The sequence below is a fragment of the Silurus aristotelis genome, assembly GCF_946808225.1.
Source record: "Silurus aristotelis genome assembly, chromosome: 18".
NCBI lineage: Eukaryota > Metazoa > Chordata > Actinopteri > Siluriformes > Siluridae > Silurus > Silurus aristotelis.
In genome coordinates, this window is record NC_139591.1 from 9,194,979 (window position 1) to 9,202,965 (window position 7,987).

The following is a 7,987-nucleotide window of genomic DNA, read 5'->3' on the forward strand; positions in this document are numbered from 1 at the left end:
AACAACCAATAATAATAATAATTTCCTTCAATTAAAAAAAGCAATCATTCAACCATTACCAGTTCATGCCTTAAAGTAGAAAAAGTGCATAAAGACAACATTCATTCGAGCTCAGTTTGCTACACTCAGATTTACTCTGATTGGTTGAAGTCAGATTCCTGCATCTCTTCTTAGATGCAAATGCATCATGTGTGGGTTTAGGCTCTGAGCTGAGTAAATCCTCAGGATTGAGTGAAGATGTTCATCAGTGAGACTCCAGAGTGGGGTTTTGTTCATCTTCATTAAAGAGAACAGTTACACACAGATATATGCTGGTGAACACAGAGAGTGTTTGAGCCGCTTGGACACGGAGTTGGAGCAGTGTGTCGGGGAGGAAACATGGAAACTGTGCAGCACACACAGAGTCGTACTTTGACTTGAGCGTGTCTCTACACAGGAGTTTAATCAGCTCTATTTAGAGGTTGGTTAGTGCGCTTTCCACGTCAACCACAAACGGATTACTGAGCAGATCAAATCTGCATCTCTGGGATTCAAAGTCGGTAAATCTCCGGGTAAATTTAGCGCTGAGTACGCGGAGTTTTTCAGCGCGGAGTTTTCAGCGGTCTCGACTGACGCGCTAACGCGCCAACAAAGCATTCTGGGATTTGTAGTATTAGCTGTGTATGCGCTATACACTGGCGGGCAGCTCTAATACACACTTGATATGATCTCGCGGACCAAAAATAATTACTCCGCGGGTCAGATTTGGCTTCCACTGTAATAATAATGACAACCAAAAAAATTCACAATACACCATACCTGAGGGTAAAAATAAAGACACGCGGTTGCGTAAATACAGCTCATCCGGTCAGAAAACGGTTAAAAATCATACAAAGTAAAGGAAACAAAATAAGTACATAAAAGTAAAAGAAATAACACAAATTGTACATACATCTAGCACGCCCGCTCACGTGTGGAACACCTGTAACTTAATTAAGAGCTAATTTAAAAAACTCAACTGCGCCAAGTTGTCAAAAACACTTATCACTTAACACTTAAACACTTAAACACATATATCGTCTTGTAAAATAAATAAAAAAAATTATTAACAGTTTGTGTATAAATATTACCGGAGAGGACATTTGTTGCTTACCATTCACCTCAACAGTTCAGCTGAAACTGACTAAAGAATGGCTGATTGAACACTTTATTCTTATCTCGCATCGCCTATAGGTGTCACTAATTCCCCTCTTCTCAGGTATAATATGTAGACAAATTAATTACACAAACAATATGTATATACAGTCTCGTATACTATATACTTATCTCGACCTTGGTTAACTCGCCAACCCTATTAAGTCGACTTTTTTTAATTATAACCGCTAAATTCTCGCTTTGTATTAGCATTTTTTAATCGGTTATGTAGATTTTTTATGCCGCCGAACCCTAATATCTCGAGCACAAGGGGGGGCAATTTTGCCACTTAACGTCGGTTATGTCAGGAATCCCCATGACACGCCCTCGGCTGCGGCATTCCCCGAAGCACCCTGCTTGATCACACACACCTGATTCTCATTCACTCACTCATCCCATCTCCTATTTAAGCCCCTCACCTCCACACACTCGCAGCCCGTTATTGTTTGTTCATGATCGTTTGTGTTGGTTCATGTCGGTCTGTGTAATCGCGTATACGTATCCCGCTACGTACCCTTCTTCTCGGACTCCGCATTCTCCCAACGGCACCCCGGATTACCCCGATCCTGCTGTTTATACATATTGTTTGTGTAATTAATTTGTCTACATATTATACCTGAGAAGAGGGGAATTAGTGACACCTATAGGCGATGCGAGATAAGAATAAAGTGTTCAATCAGCCATTCTTTAGTCAGTTCCAGCTGAACTGTTGAGGTGAATGGGAAGACTGCACATCTCCTTTATGCTTAAAGATCGGTACCAGCACACTTCTTCTCCATTCCTCAGGCATCTTCTCACCTTCCAAAATCCTGTTAAACAATCTGGTCAAAAACTTCATTGCCATCTCTCCTAAACATCTCCACGCTTCTACCGGCATGTCATCTGGTCCAACTGACTTTCCACTCTTCGTCCTCTCAATCGCTGCTCTCACTTCCTCCTTACTAATCCTATCTATATCCTGCTTCACCAACTCCACATCGTCCAACCTTCTCTCTCTCTCCCTCCACCTTCTCAACACACTCTCCTCACTAGTCAACACATTTCCCTCTCCATCCTTCACTGCTCTAACTTGCAGTACGTCCTTCCCAGCTCTGTCCCTCTGCCTGGCCAATCGGTATAAATCCTTTTCTCCTTCCTTAGTGTTCAACCTCTCATACAGCTCCTCATATGCCTTTTCCTTGGCTTTCGCCAGATCCCATTTTCACCTGCTGCTGCATCTCCTTGTACTCCTGCCTACTTTTCTCATCAGAATATCCCACTTTTGTTTTGCCATCCTCTTTCTCCTTATGCTCTCCTGCACTTCCTCATTCCACCACAACGTCTCATTGTCTTGCTTTCTATATACAGATGTCACACCAAGTACTTTTCCAGCTGCCTCCCTCATCACTCCTGCAGTAGTTGCCCAATCATCCAACACCTCCTTAACACCACTGAGCTCCTGTCTGACCTCTTCCCTGAACCTCACACTACACTCTTCCTCCTTAAGTTTCCACCATCTTATTCTTCTTTCAGTCTTCATTTCTTCTTCACCTCCAAAACCATCCTACAGACCACCATCCGATGCTGTCTAGCTACACTGTCCCCTGCCAACACCTTACAGTCTCCAATCTCCTTCAGGTTGCATCTCCTGCATAGCACATAGTCCACCTGTTTGCACCTTCCTCCACTCTTATACGTCACCCTATGATCCTCCTTCTTCTTAAAATAAGTATTCACCACTGCCATTTCCATCCTTTTAGCAAAATCTACCACCATCTGCACTTCCACATTCCTCTCCTTAAAACCATACCTACCCATCACCTCCTCATCACCTCTGTTCCCTTCACCTACATGCCCATTAAAGTCTGCCCAAATCACCAATCTTTCTTTCCTAGGTACACCATCCACCACTTCATCTAATTCACTCCAGAATTTTTCCTTCTCCTCCATCTCACAGCCAACTTGTGGAGCATAGGCACTGATGACATTTATCATCATTCCTTCAACTTCCAGCTTCACGATCATCACCCTATCAGAAACTCTCTTCACCTCCACTACACTCTTACTGTACTCTCCCTTCAGAATCACCCCTACACCATTTCTCTTTCCATCCACACCATGATAACAGTTTAAATCCACCTCCGATGTTCCTGGCCTTACTCCCTTTCCACTTGGTCTCCTGAACACACAGCATATCTACTTTTCTCCTCTCCATCATATCAGCTACCTCTCTCCCTTTACCCGTCATAGTACCAACATTTAAAGTACTAACACGAACCTCCACTCTCCTACACTGCTCCTTTGCCTGCCGTCTCTGTAGACGTCTTCCTCCTCTCCTTCTCCTCCTTCGGCCAACAGTAGCCCAATTTCCACCGGTACCCTGTCGGCGAACGATACCTGTGGCGGTCGTTGTTAACCCGGGCCTCGACCGATCCGGTATGAAATTCTCATTTGTGATCCGCATATTTGATTTGGCACGTTTTTACGCTGGATGCCCTTCCTAACGCAACCCTCCCCATTTACCCGGGCTTGGGATCGGCACTAAGAGTGCACTGGCTTGTGCATCCATAATGATTGGTTGATTATCTCCTGAGTATTCTCAATAAACTTTGTTTGCGTTTACGTCGGCTTCCGCCTCCTTATCCGCATTACAGGTTATCTCGATCCGCATGACCAATCGCACAAATCGCGGCAACGCTGTTGTGTAAAAAACCTCCAAAAACACGTGCATGCACATTCTCATTTAAAAACACATCATGTACATAAAGAAATTTCCAGTTAATATATTGCCGCCATATTGGTTTTCGTTTGTCTCAATCAACGGTTATCTCAACGCTTTTTGGCATCCCCTAGGCCGGTGACATAACCGGGTTCCACTGTAATTAACTATTTCACAGACAGAAAATTGTTTTGGCACTATTCAAAATAAATAATTTTTCTTTGTTACGTTCTCCCCCACTAAATGTGCCAAAACCTAACAACCACGAAATCAACAACAGAAAAAACTGTTCATCCAATGAACTGATAAGAAAAAAGTGCTGCGCATATCACTTCTCCTTAATGACGACCCAAATAAAGTGCCTTCTACACTTCATCCCGGCAACTCATACCTATATGCACTCCAAAATTGACATAACCTAAACTGTGCACTCTAATGTTTTAAACCAAGAACTACTCGCTGACTGGCATTTGACAACCGGAAAGCATCTTGAAAAAAGAAAGCACCGAACTTTTCAGTCTATGGACAATATGTTTAATGACATTCGTCCCTTTTCTTTCTGTTACACTGGCGAGGTGATGTATATAAAATAAACATTTGGCATATTCTTGATTCTCAGTCATTTACACTGTTTAATTACATTTTTACCACAGGAACACCTTTTCTTTCACTCATGCGACAAGGCAAAGCAATGCCCTGTTATAAATACAAACTATCAATTATACAACTGAGTTGTTCAAAGTTGTTGTTAGCAAGTAACTGAAGCTACTATTAGTAGCTGACTGAGTTTTTCAGGAAATTTTTCTGTCAACTAACCCAAGGAATAAATACAAACTATCAATTATACAACTGAGTTGTTCAAAGTTGTTGTTAGCAAGTAACTGAAGCAACTATTAGTAGCTGACTGAGTTTTTCAGGAAATTTTTCTGCATGGTTAGAAAAACAAAAGACTCAGTTTCACGGGTCCTATACGTGTCCTGGCTGATCTACCTGAACTGTGGGATTTAGCAGACCCGTCAGATTTATAGGATGTAGTGAAACAGCTGGATCCGAGGGACTTGTGAGCAGGATTTATGAGGCCACAGATTGGGTGAATTCTAAAAATTTCATGAGTGCCCTCTAGTGGAATTCCATGGCAAAACATACAGAATCCCCATTTACTCAAGTGACTCAAGGGGCTCATGAGACTCGGATCCGTTTAGTGAGTGATTCAAAAGGATTTGAATCCATAAATAGATTTGGATTTCTTATCTCTACTGCCAAGTAGCAGACTTTTCCAGAAGCTGATTAAAGGGCTCTAGTGTGGAGAGAAGAGAGTGTTGGAGAGAAAAAAGCTGTAAAAGTTTCAAGAATGCCCGGAGTTTAGTTTTATTCCACAGGGGCAAAGATTTTTTGTATAGCTTCCACCTTTTCACGGGTTAGCTTGATGCCATCCACTAAATCCACTCAATAGCCCAATAAACTCAATACTTTTGTATATTTTTGCAGCCTAGCTTCTGCAAAACATTTTGTTTGGGCCTGTAAGCATACAATGTGTTATTCCAATGTTTTGCATTAAATCAGAATGCCATCCAGGCATTGCTGAACCCGTGGAGTTCCAATGAGCAGGGTTTCCATCACTAAGAAGGCAGTTCACACAATGGACTTTATCTGACAAACACAAAAGAGACCCTGATAAGTGTTGATTGTCAGCAAGCCTGATGCTTTTTCATACAATTAGAGTTGCATTTGGAGATGAAACTCCCCATCTAGATCTAAAAAAAGAAGTCCAGATGCTGTGAGTACACTTCAGGTTTAATGACTATATTTACAGTGCAGTGGTAATCACCACAAATTCTTAGGCAGCATTACATTTTGTATACCTTCCACTGATATTCCAAGGAGATTAAACCCATCTGGTCACAGCAGACTCACACAATGACCCTGGATAACAAAGTGTGTTCCTTTGTACATTACTTGAATGCAAATTTTTCCTCTTACCTCCAAGGTGTGTGTGATAACTGCTAACTGCTATATAACTCTATTGTCTTGATGCATTTCAGGGGGTTGGTAAGACGTGTGATAATTGTGCTCACTAATCAAGGAGCTTGCTGTTATCCACATCCATTGCCTGTGCCTATTTTGTTCAATGTAACAGTCGCAAGATATTGCAAACTTTGCTTAAGTATATAATGGTAAACAGAACAAACTATCTTTACATAGATCCATACCAAGCACAATCAAAACTTATAAAGAACATATTTACTTTTAATCACCACATTATCTGTGTAAAGCTGCTTTAAGACAATGTTCATTGTTAAAAGTGCTATACAAATAAAAATGAATTTAATTGAATTGATTTGAATCAAACTTCCCTGGCAATCAAATCTATCAATCAATTATTAACCCTGCTTTTCTCTCTCTTTCAGGCGCCTCACTACTGCAACAGTCAATACATTAAAAATGATATGTGGTTAAACAAACAGTCTATCGCTTAACTAGCAGTTATTTATTTGCACATTAAACTGAATGTATATATTCCTGATAAAAAACAATGAAACCCATTACAGAAATTCCTAAGGCAGAGGGGGTGATTGTAAGAAGAAAATGACAGACAGAGTAAGATTTAATTGTTGGTCCGTTGTTCATTTGTCATTCCTCTTGTCCTAGCAACTCTGCTCTCTCCTACCACCTAGTTTTTAGAAAAATGTGATGTTAAGTATTCAATGCACATTCATTATAACATATTAAAGTGATTAGATAGTATATAAATATCTATAAATAGTTCAATCTAACAAGATTTGGATAAGATATTAAAAAAACAACAATAAAAATAAGTGGACAATGATGTGTAAAATTACAGGATTTCAAAGTTTTATCACTAATAAGAAAATATAATATTGCTGTATTAAGCTATGAATTTTAAAGATGAGTTCATCCCTGTTTGCATACCCTTGTATTTTATACAACCCCAATTCCCAAAAAGTTCAGGATGGCATGTTAAATGTAAATAAAAACAAAAAGCAATGATTTGCAAATCTCATAAACCCAGATTTTATTCATAGTAGAACATAGAAAACATATTATAAGTTTAAACTGATGTGTCATTTTAATGGAAAAATAAGGCAAATTTGAATTTGATGACTGCAACATATCTCGAAAAAGATGGGACAGGGCATATTTACCACTGTATAGCCTTTCATCCTTTTTTTTTTAACCAACAGTTCATATACAGTACGTCTAGAAACGAAGGAGACCGGTTGCTAGAGTTTGGGGAAAGAAACAGGATAATAGATGCTCAACTGTCCTGGGCCTTCTTTGTTGTATTTTTGGTATGGAATGTTGTGGCAAATGTTTTCAAATGATGAAAGGCCTGAACTGCAGGTGGGTCACTTCAGCACCCAGCCTCTTCTACTATGAAGCCATAATGTTGCAATAGATACAATATGAATTTTAGCAGTGTCTAGCTGAAATATTATTAATATTATATATATATATATATATATATATATATATATATATATATATATATATATATATATATATATATATATATATATATCCTCTTTAATCCAGAGGATGTGGTATATGTGGTTTACAAAAAGGATTAAAAATGTTTATTCATCTGACCACAAAACAGCTTTCCACTTTGCCTCAGTTTATTTTAAATAAGCTTTGGTGCAGAGAAGACAACTGCATTTCTGGAACATGTGCACATATGTCTTCTTCTTTGCATGATAGAGCTTTAATTTCTATTTGTGGAAGACACAGCAAACTGTGTTCACAGACAATGATTTCTGCAGGTGTTTCTGAACCCATGCAGTGTTTTTTATTACAAAATCATACCTGTTTTTAATGCAGTGCCATCTGAGAGCCTGAAGATTACAAGCATCTTATATTGATGTTTAATATATCCAATATTGATTTTTGCCTTTGTCCCTTTTAATATGTCTTCAGATTATGTACTGTAGATAGTGAGCTATTCAAAGTCTGCAAATATTTTGGGGAACATCATTCAGAAATTGTTTAGATAAAGTATTTTTTTGCAGATTGGTGAAATTCTGCCCATCTTCAGAGAGACTCTAAAATAAACTCTAATTTTTTTTATACACAATCACGTTACTGACCTCTTGTTTC